The following is a 19,711-nucleotide window of genomic DNA, read 5'->3' on the forward strand; positions in this document are numbered from 1 at the left end:
TCCCCGTGATCTCCCCTTGTTGTCTAATTATTCTGGCTAGGACTTCAAGTACTATATTGAATAGATAGAGAGAGAGTGGGTATCCTTGTCTAGTCCCTGATTTTAGTGGGATTGCTTTGAGTTTCTCTCCATTTAGTTTGATGTTGGCTACTGGTTTGCTGTATATTGCTTTTATTATGTTTAGATATGGACCTTGAATTCCTGATTTTCCATGATTTTTATCATGAAGGGGTGTTGGATATTGTCAAATGCTTTCTCAGCATCCAATGAAATGATCATGTGGTTTTTGTTTTTGAGTTTGTTTATATAGTGAATTACGTTGTTGGATTTCCATATATTAAACCATCCCTGCATCCTTGGGATGAAGCCTACTTGGTCATGATGGATGATCATTTTAATGTGTTCTTGGATTTGGTTTGTGAGGATTTTATTGAGTATTTTTGCATTGATATTTTAAAGGGAAATTGTTTTGAAGTTCTCTTTCTTTGTTGGATATTTCAGAGGTTTAGGTTTCAGAGTAATTGTGGCTACATAGAATGAATTGGGTAGAGTACCTTCTGTTTCTATTTTTGTGGAATAGTTTGAGAAGTGTTGGAATTAGGTCTTCTTTGAAGGTTTAATAGAACTCTGCACTAAACCCATCTGGTACTGGGCCTTTTTTGGTTGGGAGACTAGTGATGACTGCTTCTATTTTTTTTTATGGGAAATGGGACTGTTTAGATCATTAATCTGATCCTGATTTAACTTTGGTACCTGGTATCTATCTAGGAAGTTGTCCATTTCATCCAGGTTTTCTAGTTTTCTTGAGTATAGCCTTTTGTAGTAGGATCTGATGATGTTCAGGAATTCCTTGTTCTGTTGTTATGTCTCCTTTTTCATTTCTGATTTTGCCAATTAGGATGCTGTCCCTGTGCCCTCTAGTGAGTCTGACTAAGGGTGTATCTATCTTTTTGACTTTCTCAAAGAACCAGCTCCTGGTTTGGTTGATTCTTTGAATAGATCTTTGTTTCCACTTGGTTGATTTCAGCCCTGAGTTTGATTATTTCCTGCCATCTACTCCTCTTCGGAGAATTTGCTTCCTTTAATTCTAGAGCTACTAAGTGTTCTGTCATGCTGCTAGTGTATGCTCTCTGTAGTTTCTTTTTGGAGGCACTCAGGGCTATGAGTTTTCCTCTTAGGACTACTTTCAGTGTGTCCCGTAAGTTTGGGTATGTTGTGCCTTCATTTTTCTTAAACTCTAAAAAGTCTTTAATTGCTTTCTTTCTTTCATCTTGACCAAGGTATTGTTGGGTAGAGTGTTGTTCAGTTTCCATGTGAATGTTGGCTGTCCATTATTTATGCTGTTATTGAAGATCAGCCTTAGTCTGTGGTGATCTGATAGGATGCACAAGGATAATTTCAATATTTTTATATCTGTTGAACAAAATAGATACAATATTTTGTATCTGTTTTTGCTGTTTTGTGATCAATTATATGGTCAGTTTTGGGGGAGGTGCCATGAGGTGCTGAGAAGAAGGTATATCCTTTTGTTTTAGGATAAAATGTTCTGTAGATACATATTAAATCCATCTGTTTCATAACTTCTGTTAGTGTCCATGTGACTCTGTTTATTTTCTGTTACCAGGATCTGCCCATTGGTAAGAGTGGGGTGTTGAAGTCTCCCACTATTTTTGTGTGAGGTGCAATGTGTGCTTTAAGCTTTACTAAAGTTTCTTTAATGAATGTGGCTGCCCTTGCATTTGGAACATAGATATTCAGAATTGAGAATTTATCTTGGTACATTTTACCTTTGATGAGCATGAAGTGCCCCTCCTTGTCTTTTTTGATAACTTTAGGTTCAAAGTCAATTTTATTTGATATTAGAATGGCTCCTCTAGCTTGTTTCTTCTGACCATTTGCTTGGAAAATTGTTGTGCAGCTTTTCACTCTGAAGTAGTGTCTGTCTTTTTCCCTGAGGTGGGTTTCCTGTAAACAGCAAAATGTTGGGTCCTGTTTGTGTAGCCAGTCCATTAGTGTATGTTTTTTTATTGGGGAAATGAGTACATTGATGTTAAGAGAAATTAAAGAAAAGTAATTGTTCCTTCCTGTTATTTTTGTTGTTAGAATTGGGATTCTGTTCTTGCAGCCTTCTTGTGGACGTTGTACATCGTGGTGCGGAGCCTAGTGCGCACCACGATGTACAACGTCCACAAGCAGCTATACCAGCATCATGAGATATGATTTTAAATCAGAATCTTGCTTTTCAGTTGTGTTGGGGTATCCAGGACTGGCTGAGGTGGATGTGCTAGTTTCTGATGATGGTGAGTTGTCTTGGCTTCTGTTAGTAAGATTGTTATGTTTGCCTTTCACTATCTGGTAATCTCTGGCTGCTTGTGGACGTTGTACATCGTGGTGCGGAGCCTAGTGCGCACCACGATGTACAACGTCCACAAGCAGCTACCTGTTTAACAGTGTTCTCCTGTATTTCTTTGAGTGTGTTATTAATGCCCTTCTTAAAGTCCTCTACCAGCATCATGAGATATGATTTTAAATCAGAATCTTGCTTTTCAGTTGTGTTGGGGTATCCAGGACTGGCTGAGGTGGATGTGCTAGTTTCTGATGATGGTGAGTTGTCTTGGCTTCTGTTAGTAAGATTGTTATGTTTGCCTTTCACTATCTGGTAATCTCTGGAGTTAGTTGTTATAGTTTTCTCTGGCTGGAGCTTGTTCCTTCTGTGATTCTGTTAGCCTCTGTCAGTAGTTCTGGGAATCTGGCTCTCTCCTGGGTCTCAGTGGTCAGAGTACTCTCTGCAGGCAAGTTCTCCACTTGCAGTGAAGGTGCACAGAGGGATATGTTCCGACCTGCCTCCTTGCTGAAGATGAAGGCTCAAAATAGGGCCTGTCCCAGAAGACGTGTTTCCTCTGCAGTCTGCAAGCTTACCTGCACAGACTGGTCTCTGAGATACCCTGGACACAAGATGGGTCCCTCACCTGCTCTGGAGGTAAGAGCCCTCCAAGGATGCCACCTCTCCTCTGGTGGGGAAGGTGCCTGGATGTCTGGAGCCTGAAAAGGGGTCTGTCCCAGAAGCTGTGTTGCTTCTCCCTGTTCCAGAAGTGGTGTGGCTTCTGCAGTCCATTTGCTCACCCTCTGCAGCCCATGCGTTCACCTGTGCAGACTGATGGTCCCTTCACCTGTTCTGGTGGTCAGATCCCTCCCAGGTGGCCACCTCTCCTCTAGTGGGGAAGGTGCCGGATATCTGGAGCCCAGAATGTGGCCTGTCCCAGAAGCTGTGTTGCTTCTGCAGTCTGTCTACTCACCTGCACAGACTGGTCTCTGAGGGATCCGAGACACAAGATAGAGAATAAATATCTTCTACCTGCTTCCCAGGTTGACATGGCTGACTGGTTCTTAGGGAATGCCTGTAGGATTTGGTGGCTGACACAAAGAGATGGGATGGCAAGAAAGGCTGCAGGATGAAGATCTGTATGGTATGTTGGGAAGCAGGCAGAGAGAAAGGAAAGGGGGCAGGAGGTGGTCTGTAACAGAGCCTGCAGTGAGATTCAAGATTGGATTTGGAGATTAGGAGAGAAAGTGAAGCTCTTTTGTAGTCTTTGATATCCTTTCTTAGTTCCAGACACATAGCATTTTGATTATGTGCCATGGGTAATTTATTTTCTTATTCTGTCTATTTGGGCTTCTATACGCCTCTTGTATCTTGATAAACATTTCTTTCCTTAGATTAGAGAAAATTTCTTCTATGATTTTATTAGAATAGTTTTGGTCTATATCTATAATGTGGTATGAGTGAATAAAGATAATTGATATGATATATTTTATGTGCCTTTGACCTAGAGTTCATCTCCTTCTTCTATACCTATCGTTTGTAATTTTTTCATAGTGTCTCAAATTTCCTAGACTTTTTTCCTATGGATTTACTGATATTCAATATTTTCTTTGAGTAAACTATTCATTTCATCTACCTTATCTTTAAGACCCGACATTCTCTCAAATATCTTTTACTATGTTGTTTAGTATTACCTCTGAAATTTTTGTTTGACATTCAGAGGTTTACATTTCTAGGTTTGTTTTTATTTGGATTTCCTTTAGCAATTCTGTTTCTTTGTTAAATTCTGATTTCGTGCCTTGAGTAGTTTAACATTTCTTTCTACTGTTTGTGCTTTCAGGGTTGCCCATAAAGCACGTATTTGTATCTTCTTTATGGTACAAAATACACATAATTGTTATTTTGAAATCCTTGTCTTGTGCCTCAACTCAACAGCTTTTCTCAAGGCCTGCTGCAGCAGTGTTGCTGGATTCTAGAGGAAGCATGCCATCTTTGTTATTCATATTTTTAATTCTGTGCTGTGATCCAGGCACCCAGAGTAATGGTGTTTGATGTGTTTCTTGGTGTAGATATTGGTCTCATTTTTGTTACATGTGTGTTCTGTTCTTTGGTTGCGGTTTTTTTACTTTGGGTCCAAGGCAAGTACAGAGGCTAAAGGGCACCCAAGCCCCAGCCAAATGTGCTGGCTGTGGTGTCCCTGGCAGAGAGCTGTTAGGTGGGTTTGGGGAGTCACAAAGAAATGGAGATGGTTAGATGAAAATGTTTGGGAGGAGCAGTGGGGAAGAACTAGGAAGACCAATGGTGAGTACCAAGAGTCCGAATCCTAAGGGATTATGGGTGGACTAGGAGGATGGGCTCAGGCAAGTGGGCTGCCTCAGGGCTAAGTGAGTGGAATACAAGACAGAAAAGTTTGCCTACCTGGGTCCCAGCCTAGTGTTGAGGCTGTGGGCTTCTAGTAGAAAGTGTTTTTGTTTTGTTTTGTCTTGTTTTGTTTTAATTTTAATTTTGGCAGAAGTGGGGGGGGGTGTTGGCAGAATCACAGGGGAATAGAGGTGGGTAGAAAAAAGTCTGAAAGTCCACAGGGAAGAACTAAGGGGGCTATAAGCCTGCACAAGAGGCCTGTGACCTAAGGGCTTGTTTGACCAATTTAATCAGGAATATTGTTAAAATTACTTTATTTGGCATCTAAGATCTTGTATGGAAATTGATCACCTAGATATTTTTGCTTTAATTCCTGTAGTATAGCATAGTCAGTCAGTTTACTGTAGATGAGGCAAGATGTTTATATACCAACTCTGAGCCTTGCTGAGACATTTTCCAGGCTGGAACAACCTATTTTTCTACAGTCAACCCATTGACAAGCCAGTGGACAGTGCATAGAGAAACAGGATGTGGCTCTTCCCTGTACTGTACTACTGAAATGAAGAAATGCCAAGTAGAGATAACAAAATACCTGAGCAGAACTATGCACACCTTTAACTCTCATACTTGGAAGGCTAATACCAAACAGTTGTAAGATTCAGACATGCCTGAGCTATGTTGTAAGATCCTAACTCAAAAACCAAATCAAACTGAACCAGTCTGAACCAAACCAAACTAAGCCAAACCAAACCAAGCCAAACCAGAGTGAACAAGACTGTGGCTTCAAGTTTATGTTTGGTAAGGCACATTTCTAACCCTTCAATATGAGTTTGATAATGAGTGCCACCCACACCTATTAGATTTATAAAAGGGAATGAGCAGTGTTTTCTCCCAGTGAGTGTTTTATAAGAAGGTTGACTCACTGCTTGTACTTGAGGCCGATGTCCAGGTAAGATGTGTAAGATTTGGTTTTGTGAGTCCCAGCCTGATTCTCTACCCTTAGTCCTGGGATGGGCCATGTCCCATCATTGCTTCTCTTTGATTCAGTGTGCAGTGATACTTCCTTATGGAATTATCTGCTCTGTTACTTCTTGCTTCTTTTGATAATTAAATTCTATCATGTATATTTTCCTCCCCAACAAGGCTTAATTTTTAAGCCATTCATCTTGTTCAACAAATATTTTTTCAATTGCTTATTCCATTGAGTCTTGTGTGCTAGGTGCCAGGTGCACAGAGGAGCATGTATAAGACTGTTTTCCTTCTTAGAAGGTTTGGTGGATGTTATAAAACAGCTAATAGATCATGGATATGTATTTAATATTAGTGATGGGTGTGACAGGCAGACATGTACAGGAAAATCTAAAGTAGATATCCTCTGGGAAGATGGTTGTATTTTGCTATCTGGTAATACTTATACATGATTTCACATTGTAGATATATGACATTAATTGATTAATGGGAAGACTGACATGTCATTTTTCATATCATGTGGCTAACATTGATAATAGATGAAAAATAAACACAATAATATTTTATTCTTAATAATGTATAATAATTTGGTTCTTTTTATCTTCTGGAATTTTCTGAACTATATCCCACTGTTCTGAAATAGAGTTGGAGAACAGTACAGGTCCTTTTAAAATTATCTGCTCTCCAGAATTTTGACATTAGTCTCAAATTAAATGATCAAGTCATTCACAACAAAACTGCACTGGCCTAAGGAGCCCTGGACGCCTTCATAGAACACTTAGTATCTTGGACTGTTGTAAAGTTTCCCTGACTGTGCAAATCCCTTTGAAAATTTTATATCATATTAGGGGAGCAGAGCAATCAGCAGTCCTATGCAGCTGTAAAGCCTACGAAACACAACACTGATCTGAATGGTGACCCCCTCCCAATGGTTCAATAGCGGCATTTATAGTTGGGGGTAACCCACAGTTTTCTGATTAGACTCAAAGCATGCTCAAAACGAAGGAACCCATGCCTAGTGCTATAAATCCAGCCAGATCCATCTTCTCAGATTCAGCCACATCCTCAAGTACAGCTCCAGGCTCCTCTAACTGATTCTGAGGTACCCAGATTGAATGCTCCTTTCACACTCTGAGAGGTGCTGCTTTGAGGTCCACACCCTATTTGACAAGTTCCCATCTCCTGTTCTCACTACTAGAGGTTTTTATTCCTCAGCTATGGCAAAATAAGGGACCTGGTGTCCAGGAAGGTCTCACATACAGCATAAAGTTCATGCATAGCTAGACCTCTCACTTGGAACTTACTCCTGTTTACATCACACCACATCTGGAAAAGACTTAAATATTGTAGTCCTCCATTGTACACATGGTCAAGAATTCCCATGGCTGCCTCTGACCAGGACAGCATCAAATCCTACACAATTATTTTTCCAAGCTATTGTAAGGTATAGTAACAAACATTGTTATATAATCACAAAATAGAATAGTTAAAATAACATACCATACCAGAGGCTATGTGGACGTGGTCATTCTTTTGAAAATTCAAGGCCAATGATATTAAGCTTTTCAGTTTACAGTTTGCTGTGGATAATTGAAACTATGTAAAGTGAGTCTGCAGATGAGGAGCTATGGCTGTATGAGACTGAAATCATATATAGATTAAAAACTTCAAGGGTACAAAATGTACTTAAGAGAAACTGAACTTATAGGCAATGTCATCAGTCATTAGCTGTCATTAGTTCTTTGTCTAGGGATGAGACACTGTGAAATTTCCTCCTTCCAGATTACTATGTCTACTGATACTGCCACTGTTCAGGTCTTGCTCTGGCAGCTTTGTTTTTGTGGTGTCGTGGGTGGAGTTTCTCTTTATCTCTAACAAATAGTCTCACAGCAGAATCCCTGTTCTTCTGGCTCTTACAGTCTTTCCGCTCTCCTATGATGTGCAGGAGATGGTAAATGCATCCATTGAGGCTGAGCATCAAACAATCTTTGCAATATATTCAGTAGTGGTTTTCCATAGTTGTTTCTGGTTTGTTGCAAAGAGAAGTTTCTTTGGTGAGGCATGCAAGCTATGCTTGTCTGTTGGCATAAGATATGTTTAGCAGTTAAAAATTACGTGGTTCCTCTGGAAATCAGTTTGGTGGTTCCTCAGAATATTGGACATAGAACTACTGGAGGATCCAGCAATACCACTCCTGGGCATACACCCAGAAGATGCTCCAACATATAATAAGGAAACATGCTCCACTATGTTCATAGCAGCCTTATTTATAATATCTAGGAGCCAGAAAGAACCCATGTGTCCCTCAACAGAGGAATGGATACAGAAAATTTGGTACATTTACACAATGGAGTACTACACAGCTATTAAAAACAATGAATTTATGAAATTCTTAGGCAAATGGATGGATTTGGAGGATATCATCCTGAGTCACGTAACCAAATCACAAAAGAGCACACATGATATGCACTCACTGACAAGTGGATATTAGCACAGAAGTTCAGAATACCCAAGACACAATTTGAAAAACACATGAAACTCAAGAAGAAGGAAGACTAAAGTGTGGATACCTTGATTCTTCTTCGAAGGGGGAACAAAATATCCATGGAAGGAGTTACAGAGAAAAAGTGTGGAGCAGAGACTGAAGGAATGACCATCCAGAGACTGCCCCACTTGAGGATCCATCCCATATACAACCACCAAACCCAGACACTATTGTGGATGCCAACAAGAGCTTGCTGACATGAGCCCAATAAACAGTCTACTGAGAGGCTCTGCCAGTGTCTGACAAATACAGAAGTGGATGCTCACAGTCATCCATTAGATGGAGCACAGAGTCCCCAATGAATGAGCTAGAGAAAATACACAAGGAGATGAAGGAGTTTGCAGCCCCATAGGAGGATCAACAATATGAACTAACCAGTACCTCCAGAGCTCCCTGGGACTAAACCACCAACCAAAGAAAACACATGGTGGTACTTCTGAGTCCAGCTGCATATGTAGCAGAGGATGACCTAGTTGGCCATCAATGGGAGGAGAGGCCGTTGGTCCTGTGAAAGTTGTATGTCCCAGTATAGGGGAATGCCATGGCCAGGAAGTGGGAGTGGATGGGTTGGTGAGCAGGAGGAGGGAAGAAGGAATAGGGGGTTTTCGGAGAAGAAACCAGGAAAGGGGATAACATTTGAAATGTAAATAAAGAAAATATCTAATAAAAAACAAAACAATCAAGCAAACAGAACAAAACAAACAAACAAACAAAATATATAGAGTTCTCTGCATAATAAGAAATACTGCCCAGAGTAAATGTATCTTTAAAGTGTTCTGTAGCTTAAAAATGTGTTATGGTTAAAGAAAAAAAATTAAGTGGTTCTAGTAAAGTGGTGGTAGTAGGCACAATTTCCCTCCTGTTGAGTAGGCCATAAGTCTAATTGGACAGCTGTTGATTACCAAGAAGTTCTGTGCAATCCCAGTTTTGAAAGAGCTGTGAAAATGACATCTGTAGTGGACAACCTAGGGTGACCGCAGGGGACAGGTGTACTGTGGCTCTGTTTTTCTGTGAGATTTTCTTTTGTTAATCATGCACATTCGGTCCCTTCAGTCATATTGTTAGAATTGCAGCAGAAAACACTAAAACTTGGGTGATTCAAGTAGTAATAAAGGTACTATTTACAGAGATATAGGCAGGACATGAATGAGCTGCATGGGAGGTATGATCAACCCAGGAACTGCTGACAGCAGACTGCTTTGGCACTTCTAGGTCAGAACGTAAGACAAAGAGACAGTATGAAGAAGACTGCCTCTTGGAATGTAGTTAATCCCAGTGCCCATGTAGCCAGTTGCAATCTTCAGTAAGGGGATTGGAGATATGAAAAATCTTCTAGTTACTGACTATAGAGTCCCCTGCTTAGGGAAAGCTAGCAGGGTGCCAGGGAGCAAAGCAGCCAATGATGTTATCTGAATAGGAGGAGTCCCCTGGTTACAAAGCCAAGGAGAGAAGGTGGGATATGAGATGGAGAGTGTAGTGGGCTCTTGCTAATAACCTGATAACACAGATTGAGTAGAAAGAAAGGATATTGCCATGGTTTGGATTCCCCTGAAGTCCATATGTCACCAGCCTGTGGGACTGTTAGAAAAGGTGGAACCTTATAAAAGTGGGGGCTGGTGGGAAGGATTTAGGTTACTGGAGGGCATGCTTTTGAAAGGAATGTGAGGAATACAGCTCCTTCTTTTTCTTTTAGCTTTCTGGCTGCTGCGTGATGAGCAGTTTTCTCTGTTAGGGGTCTCAGCATGGCATACTTCCTTGCCACAGGTCCCAAAGCAGTGGGGTAAACTAGTCATGTTCTAATACTTTAGAAACTGTTTAGAAACTGTTGGATATTTTTTATCCTGCTATCAATTTGCTATTTCATATATTTGTAACAGTAATTGAAAAAGTACTCTTTGGCCCATAGTTCTAGTCTAAAGCCAAATAAGCAAATATCTACTAGTTACCTTCTCCATTGTAGTTTTGAGATAATCTAGGATGGATAGACCTATTCAAAATTATCTTTTTACTCATTCCATACTTGAGGTAAACCTGGTAGCTTATGAACACATTAACTGCATGAATAGATGAATTCATTGGTAAGGACAGAGCCATAATCACCACTTACAGTTCTCTGTGGTTTCATTTCAGTTTTTCAAAATGAGAATTAAATTTCTTTTTTTAAATGAATTATTTTATTAGATATTTTCTTTATTTACATTCCAAATGTTATTCCCTTTCCTAGTTTCCCCTCTGAAAACCCTCTATCCCCCCTTCCCTCCCTCTGCTCACCAACCCACCCACTCCTGCTTCCTGGCCATGGCATTCTCCTATACTGGGGCATAGAATCTTCAAAGAACCAAGGTCCTCTCCTCCCATTGATGACCAACTAAGCCATCCTCTGCTACATATGCAGCTAGAGATAAGAGTCCCACCATGTGATTTCTTTGATTGGTAGTTTAGTTTCAAGAAGCTCTAGGGGTACTGGTTAGTTCATATTGTTGTTCCTTCTATGGGGTTGCAAACCCCTTTGGCTCCATGGGTATTTTCTCTAGCTCCTTCATTGCTAGAGTATTAAATTTCAGCATAAAAATTAAGCACAATACAGATGTGGAGGCTCAAAGCCAACCATTGGACTGAGCACAGGGACCCCAATGGATGAGTTAGGGGAAGTACTGAAGGAGCTGAAGGAGCCTTATCTGGCATTAATTGGAGGGGAGACCCTTGGCCCTGTGAAGGCTTGATGCCCAAGTGTAGTGGAATGCTAAGGTGGTGAGGCAGGAGTGGGTGGGTAGGTGGGGAAGCACCCTCATAGAAGCAGGGTAAGGAAGAATGGGAGAGGGGGTTTGCAGAGGGGAAACCAGGAAAGAGGATTACATTTGAAATGTAAATAAATAAAATAAAAACATTAGGCACAATGATACACACCTTTAATTTCAGAACGTTCAAGGTAAGGAAGAAGAATGAAGAGTTCAAGAAGAGCCTGGACTATAGAATGAGATACAGTCTGAAAAAAAATCATCATGAGTATTAATAGACACTTTACACCATATAAACCACATGCAAGCCACATGGGAGGAAGCACAGCATGGAGGTTCATCTAAGGGTTACACACAGGCCAGCAATGAAACAGAATGCTTGGAGAGAGGCCAGGCAATACCAGTTCAAATGTTACTTACTTATTTTAAGGCAATGTTTTCTGACATCTGACAACATTTTGGTTTGCCCCAGTCGTTAGCTTCTGGCCCCCCTTGTCTCGCTGAGGAAGCCTGATAGTGGCCTGAGGCTTAGTGCTTTCACTGTGAATACCCTTTCAAGTTGGTATGCCTAGAAGAACATCTGTTAACTAAGTATTAAGAAAGGCTTGATCCTGTCTTGACAAATCACATGTTGAACCTGCTGCTCTTGTTTTGCCAGTATAATGTGTTCATTGCCCAAGTTTTTCCTTAGTTAATGGCCTTCCCAGCATTCCTTGGGGTGTATTTTCATTCTGTCCCACTTTAATTGGGTGGGAAGAAAACTTATGAGCAGGGTACATATAAGAAGACTGGAATTTGGAATCACTAATCTTTCCTTACTTTTTGGTATTCTTTTGAATAATTTTTACCTTCTACCTCTCATTGGCATTTTGGGGTGTATTTTTGATGCAACTATTATGTCCATAAACCTTTACTTTACAGATGTTGCAGCTCATGTTCACCTGTCTCCTATACCTATACATAAAGTCCTGTGTTAGGACTTACTAGCTCCTGAGTCTTATAAAAGTATATCTCAATAAATGAGAGAAAGGAGTATGGATCTTGAAGCATGACTCTAATGTATTTTAATATCAAATTTCTAGTGTTTTTTTTCTGAATTTCTAGTTTCAAGAACTAGATAAATGCTCAAGTATTGACTTGTTTATGTACTGAGATTGGAGTCAGCTTTTCTGTGACCTGAGCAGAGCCCTACAATGGGCATTAAGGGAGGTTTGAGCTTATTGTTGCCACCAATCTGTTTGAGACTCTTGGAATAATTTGGGGAGGGCAGTACAAGGACTTAAGAGTATACTTAGAAATTAGGAGCAGATTTTGCTTCTGAGAAGTGTTAAGTAGCAAGTCTCTGAGGCAACCAGGAAAGGGAGAATGATACTTGGTTTCCAGGCATTTCCCCAGATGTTGTCTGCTTTCTATTTTGCAACAGATAAGGATAATTTCACTGGGTAGGTTATACTATTGTTGTTACAGAAACAGTGCAGTTTTAAGCAAGTCATATCACCTCAGGTACTCTAAATGGTGTAATATTGTTACCCAATTTATAAGTTTGTTGTAAGAGAAAATGAGATGGTAGGTGTTAACGCTTAGGTGTGTTTGACACAGAGATAAAATCACTAAGACAAAATTAACAGTTTCTGTGATCTGTGGGATAACCTCAGACAAATATATAATATAGTCTCCAAAGGAAGAAGAAAGAAGAGATGAAATGTGGTGACCCCAAATCTTTTGCAAGCTATCAAACTATAGATTCAAAAATCTATGTTCTGAGAAATATAATTATTCCTAAGCCTCTCACAAGCAAATTGTTTAAAACAAGATGTAGAAGAATTATTAAAAGACATGCAGAGAGAAAATATCTATAATCTCACATACACCAGATAAAGATAATAGCACATATATTGGAAGAGGAATACATGCTCCAAAATAATGAAATAACTCTAAAGCACAGAATATCATGAACTCCCATCATACAGACTGCATATACTCAGAGAAAGTATTTTCAAAGACAAAGCCAACAATAAACATTTTTTTCAGAAATACGAAGGTGAGAGAATTTATTACTACTACATAAATTATTAAAGAATCTGAAAGGTAGCCCTTCAGAAAACAGCAAAACTATAAAGAAGAAATCAGTTCACATCTGCAATTGTAGCATCTATTGATATTACAGAATTAGTTTATTTCTTTTTCATTTTTATGTTATTGGTGTTATTTTACTAAATGTTTGAGTCACACTTTTAAACAAAACTGGTAACTGTATTTCCTTGTTTTGCTATATATTAACAAAGATTATCATGGGCTTGCCCTTGTTTTGAGCATGTTGTAGCAACCACTGTGTGTTCATATGTGCAGCTTCCTTGTTGTATCCAAAAGATACAATTACTCTTTCTGCTCCCCTGTTCCACAGTGACACCTAAGCCTCGGAAGCAGAAAGTATGGTATATATCTTCCACTTAGGGCTGAACATTTTGAAGTCTCTTATTCACTACAACCTAAGCCAGATGTGTGACTTTGTGTTAATCACCATCAACTGCAAATAGAAGCTTCTCAAACAAGGCTTGAAAGCTGCACTGATACATGGCTGTAATGATGTCTTTAGGAGGTGATTTGGTATTATGCTCACATGATAGACTGATAGTAGTAGGTTCTTCCCTAGTCTATTGTCTGTCTACCCATAAATTCTTGGTCCAATAATATAGGTTTCATCTTGGAAATAGTGCATTAAATCCAAGCATAAACTGGTTGGTTACTCCCACAATATTTGTGCCACTATTATGCCCATGGGCATGCCTTGCCAGGCTGATCATTATTGCAGCTTTCAGGATTTACAGATGAGTATGATTGATGTTTGCTTTCCTGGGTAAGATCCATAACACCCTCCACCACTATGAAAAGTAGTCAGTAAGGACAAAGCTTTTGGGTGAGTTCCAGCTTTATTTATTCATGCTCTTCTTATATGTCTTAAGTATGTGGTATATTCAGCAAAGGGTAAACAGAGACACTGGTAGTATCTTGTAATACTTGGGAGTCAATGAGACCTCATTTTTCAACAACTCCAAAAGTTGAAAATGATTCATAGCACTGGGTTTTTTATTTGTTAGCCTCTGGTATCTATTAAGGACATTGTTGCATTGTTGTAGGGTAACTCAATCTGAATTCCTTTTATGTATGTGAAAAATACAAGATAGCTGGCTACAATCAGAATGAATTTGACTTCATAAGCATCAGAGATAAGTAAGAAATTTAATAATATGATTTAGTAAAGCAATAAGGACTTAAGCACAAGCAGATGAAAGCTTCTTATAGAGATGTTTGTAAAACATTGTAAGACATTAGCATGAACCTAAATGTACAGATCCTTTGGCATTCATGGGAATATCCATGTTCAAATATTGCTTATTCTATATAGATTGGTCTGTAGCTTGGTGTATACTTGGTCTATCAGTAGAAAGTTTGTGTGCTAAAGACAGCCGAGTATGTATTTGACTAGCATTATGTTAATGATATCAGGATTCTAAGATCACAAATGTTTACATCTGTCTCTTGCAAGAACTCATAAGTTCTTCAGTTTTGTAAACTGCTGCAACCTTGCAGGGTAAATATTCATATTTTCTTTCAAATATTCATTCTAATTTTGAAATGAAAATTGGATTGGTATTTTGTTGTTGTTGTTGTTTTGGTAAATCTTCTATAGTAAAGTTTCACACACTTAGTGTCTCAAAAAACAAACAAAACCCTGCCACCACCACCACCAACCAATACAACCTGAATACACACAAAGGGTTTATAAGTTGAAATAGAAGACAAACATTTTTGTTTACTTTTAAAACTCTTCATTAAAAGTAATTGATCATTTATGGTAGAAAAATAGCACCATGTTACAGAGTTTATATCATGTGTAAAAGTAAAATGCATTAAAATGAAGGCAAGGAGGGTGTGCTGTGAAAGGTCCTTTTTACACATAAAGTAATGCAGTATTACAGAAAACTAGACTGCCACAAATTTAAGAAACAGCAGAAAAAGAAACAGATTTGTTAATAATCCAATAAAAGAAATAAAGGAATAGTTAAAAATACTCAGTTCTCTCAAAAGCAGAGAATAAAGAGAATGGAGAATTAAAAATAAACAAAACAACCATACAGCAACTAGAAATAGAAAAAAACAAACTCTTCTGTGAAAAGAGTTATCCAAACTCTGAAGATCTAGATTTCTGCATTTGGAAAGTCAGGGATCATCACACTGGATGAAGAAAACCAAAGCCCTGCTGCATGTTACATCTACAAGAACCTCCCTTTAAATGAACACACACTCAGATGAAAAGACACAAAGAGGCAAAAGCAAAAAAGTGGGAAGAGACAGATTATCCCAATAGTAGGTTTAGAAGCTATCATGACTGTATTAATATCACACAAATATTGGTGCCTTAACAAGCAATAAAGAAAATCATTTCATGATAGTAATTAATCAAGAAGTTACTGTCACTCCAAATGCTTACAGACACAAATGATGCAAAGACCAGTTACACTGAAAGGGGAAACAGGCAAATGCATGGTCTCGGGGAGAGACTCATATTCACTCTTAGAATTCATTATGCATCATGGGTTTTATTTTTATTTTGTTCCAGTAATGAAGGACTAGTTTAGCAAGAAAATCAACATAAAGGCCTGTGAGATGGCTTTGTGGATAAATGATACTTGCTGCACAAGTCTGACAACATGAGTTCAGCCCCTAGAACATGGGATGGAAAGAGATAAATGATAAAGGAGATAAATCAAAGTTGTCTGAGTTTCTCATATATGGTATGGCATGCATGGCATCACAGGCACACATACAGATATGCATATGTGTGCGCACACACACACACAACAAGTAAACAAATAAATAAATGAATGTAAACTTTCACATCAACAGGATACAGGAGAAGGCTATACTAAAATTTCAGTATACATAGTAAACATGTCAAAAATGCAGCATTCTTCCTTCTTAAACTTTCTAGCAAATGAAAAAAGAGAAGGAAATGTTTCCAACATGTTCAGTGTATCTTTGGAAAACATTGCTAACATAGTCTTTTGTGCTGAAAATCACATGCTTTCATGTTTGAAAGCTCTGAGGTTTGAAGCCACATAAGGATGCTAAATGTCATCATCTTTAGAGATTGTAGCCAATGCAGTAAAACAAGAAAATGAAATAATATGCACATAGATTTGAAAGGGAGAATCCAAATGATCTCTTCACAGATGACACTGTCCATATAAAAACCTAAGGAAATGTACAAAAGGCGGCACAGGAACTAAATGTGCAAACCAGAGTGACCCCTGTGGAAGGGCTGTCTCTTCAAAATTTAGACAGTTCCCACAACACCTCATGACTTTTTCTGCTAGGCATTACCCTGAGGCATGACAATACATCTCTATAAAGATCTTCACACAACAATCCATGCGCACTTTATTTTTAAGAGCTCCAGCCTGAAAATAAATGAATCACCCAAAAGCTAAATGGAGATGTTAATTGTTGTTGATCTGTTAAAACAGATGAGTGATTGACACCTGCAGCTTTGTGGAGGAAGTTCACCACAATTATGCTGTTTTGGAACCATCAGCACACATTTATATTGGTGCTTCTGGAACAAGTTAGTTGCATAGTCTTATGCTGGTTTTATTATTTTGCTGTTTGTTTTCCTGTTTCTGGAAAGAGCTTTCTCTCCTCTTACCCTTTTTCTTCTCCAGTCATGGGCTTCTGAAGTATTAATTACAAAAAGGTTTATCTTCTTAATATTTATGTTGCTTAAACTGTCTCCATTCCAGGCTGTTAAGTGCTACTTTATATAGATGTAAGATTTTCTTTGACTTCTCACCCATTCCTCACTTGCCCCCTGCCCTTAAGAGGCAGTTTCTGAAGTCTTCTATCCCATGTCATGTGTGGTGAAGATCTTGCAGTCTACATAGCTTCTATCTCTGACTACACAGCTTATCTTGTAGACCTGACAGGTTGGAGATTTTCTGGTTACTGAAGGTGTAAGGTCAGATGTGGACTTATTCATGTAAGCAGCTGATAACCTCTTTATGTTTGTTATCTTTGAATTAAATTCTGTCTTCAGTACAAGATAATTTTCAGCAGCTAGTTTTTTAAACAAATGCTTTAAGACATTGTTGGCATACAATGCCATTCATTGTTTTAAATTGTGTACTTAGTATTCATAGTATATTCTCAAACTTGTGCAGCTGTCTCCAGTACTAGGTGATTGGAGAAACAATGATCAGCCCCCCTAAATGCAGTGAGAGCATCAGTGGTCACCCCCCACAATTGTATCAGTACCATGTGATCATGCCCTACCTGGCTGGTCTAGTGACTTCAGCAAATACTAACCTGCCCTTGGTATTCATGGCGTTTTAGGTAACAGGTGATTTATTGAGCAATAAGGAATAAAGTAGATATTTTACAGAAATGTAGCCATACATCTTATGGCTTTTGTGCTACACTTCTATGGAGAACAGCAAGTTTGCGGTTCATTCGTGCTGCAACATCTGTTGGCATTCCCTTCTTTTATTGATGAATGATTTTGTACTTTTGGACATGATGCATTTTGTTTACGCACTTACTGGTTTATGGGAACCTGCCTTGCCTTCATTTTGTATTTACTGTAACATTATGATAGCATCATGATAACTTTTCTCTTTCTTGTTAATTGCTTTATCATCAACTTGTTATGAATGAATAGAATAGCTACAATTAGGTAAAAATTGTCCTGTTTAGGGAATGGTAGGATGGTCCAGTGGGTAAAAACATATGCTACACTAGCCTGATGACCTGCATTAAATCCATGGAGGGAACAGAACCCATAAACTGGTCCTTTACCCTCTGCACTCACCAACTGGCACAATGATAGATAAATAAAATCTTGTTTAATCAGGTCCTTTAATGTCTATGTACATCATTTATTGCTAAAACTTCTTTTCACATTTGATAAATAAATTATTTATTTAAAAAAATCTCCTCTGGTACTGGAGGGAGTGCTGTGCTGGAAGATAAGCTGTGGAGTATGGCCACACATTGTCCTGTATAATTTTCTGTATGTCTCCCAATGAAGGAGTAAAGCACATGCCAGGATCTTGGTGACAGGGCAGAGGACATGAAATTGGAATCACACATTAAGTATACACATGTGCCATTTGTTATGCTCTAAGAGGTTGATATGAACGTTTCATAATTTCTCATTTGCCTTCTAAACAAAAGACATTCCTGTCTTTACACCTTCAGAGATACTGAGAATCAGTTCCATATTGTTTTGTATTTGTCCTGCTCAGGACTCAAGCCATTGCCACCTTTTGCCTATGTCTCTGAGTATTTGCTCTTAAGCACTTCAGTATTTCACCATGCTGCTGATACTATTGTAAGTCTAGGCCAAGAACTGTGGTTTGGCCTATAGTCAAGTCCAACTGTCCTACATTGCAGCACAACATTGTCACCTACAGAGGTCACACCAGACAACAACAAAATGCAGTTTTAAAAAAAAAATCACACTCCATTGTGTAAATGTACCACATTTTCTGTATCTATTCTTCTGTTGAGGGACATCTAGGTTCTTTCCAGCTTCTGGCTGCTATAAATAAGGCTGCTATGAACACTGTGGAGTATGTGTCCTTATTATATGTTGGAGCATCTTATGGGTATATGTCCAGGAGTGGTATAACTGGGTCCTCAGTTCTATGTCCAATTTTCTGAGGAACCTCCAGACTGACTTCCAGAGTGGTTGTACCAGCTTGCAATCCCACCAGCAATGGAGGAATGTTCCTCTTTCTCCACATCCTCACCAGCATCTGCTGTCACCTGAGTTTTTGATCTTAGCCATTCTGACTAGTGTGAGGTGGAATTTCAGGGTTGTTTTGATTTGCATTTCCCTGATGACTAAGGATGCTGAACATTTTTTAGGTGCTTCTCAGCCATTCGGTATTCCTCAGTTGAGAATTCTTTGTTTAGCTCTGTACCCCATATTTTAATAGGGTTATTTCTCTGGACTTTAACTTCTTGATTTCTTTGTATATATTGCATATTAGCCCTCTATCAGATTTAGGATTAGTAAAGATCTTTTCCCAATCTGTTGGTTGTCTTTTTGTCTTATTGACAATGTCCTTTGCCTTACAGAAGCTTTGCAATCTTATGTCCCATTTGTCAATTCTTGATCTTACAACACAAGTCTCTCTTGTTTAGGAATTCTGTTTAGGAATTTTCCCCCTGTGCCCATATCTTCAAGGCTCTTCCTCACTTTCTCCTCTATAAGTTTCAGTGTCTCTGGTTTTATGTGGAGGTTCTTGATCCAGTTGGACTTGAACTTTGTACAAGGAGATAAGAATGGATTGATTCACATTCTTCTACAAGATAATCACCAGTTGAGTCAGCACCATTTGTTGAAAATGCTGTCTTTTTTCCACTGGATGGTTTTAGCTCCTTTGTCAAAGATCAAGTGACCATAAGTGTGTGGATTCATTTCTGGATCTTCAATTCTATTCCATTGATCTACCTGTCTGTCACTATACCAGTACCATGCAGTTTTTAATCACAATTGCTCTTTAGTACAGCTTGAGGTTGGAGATGATGATTCCACCAAAAGTTCTTTTATTGTTGAGAATAGTTTTCCTTATCCTAGGGTTTTTGTTATTGCAGATGAATTTGAAAATTACCCTTTCGTCCAATCCAATTGCGCGGGACCTGAGACTGCATTAGTTAGGGAAGCAGAAACCGGCCTGAGTAGGGCCACAGGCCTCATCCGGCCGGATCAGC

The sequence above is a fragment of the Mus caroli genome, chromosome 4, assembly GCF_900094665.2.
Source record: "Mus caroli chromosome 4, CAROLI_EIJ_v1.1, whole genome shotgun sequence".
Classification (NCBI taxonomy): Eukaryota; Metazoa; Chordata; class Mammalia; order Rodentia; family Muridae; genus Mus; species Mus caroli.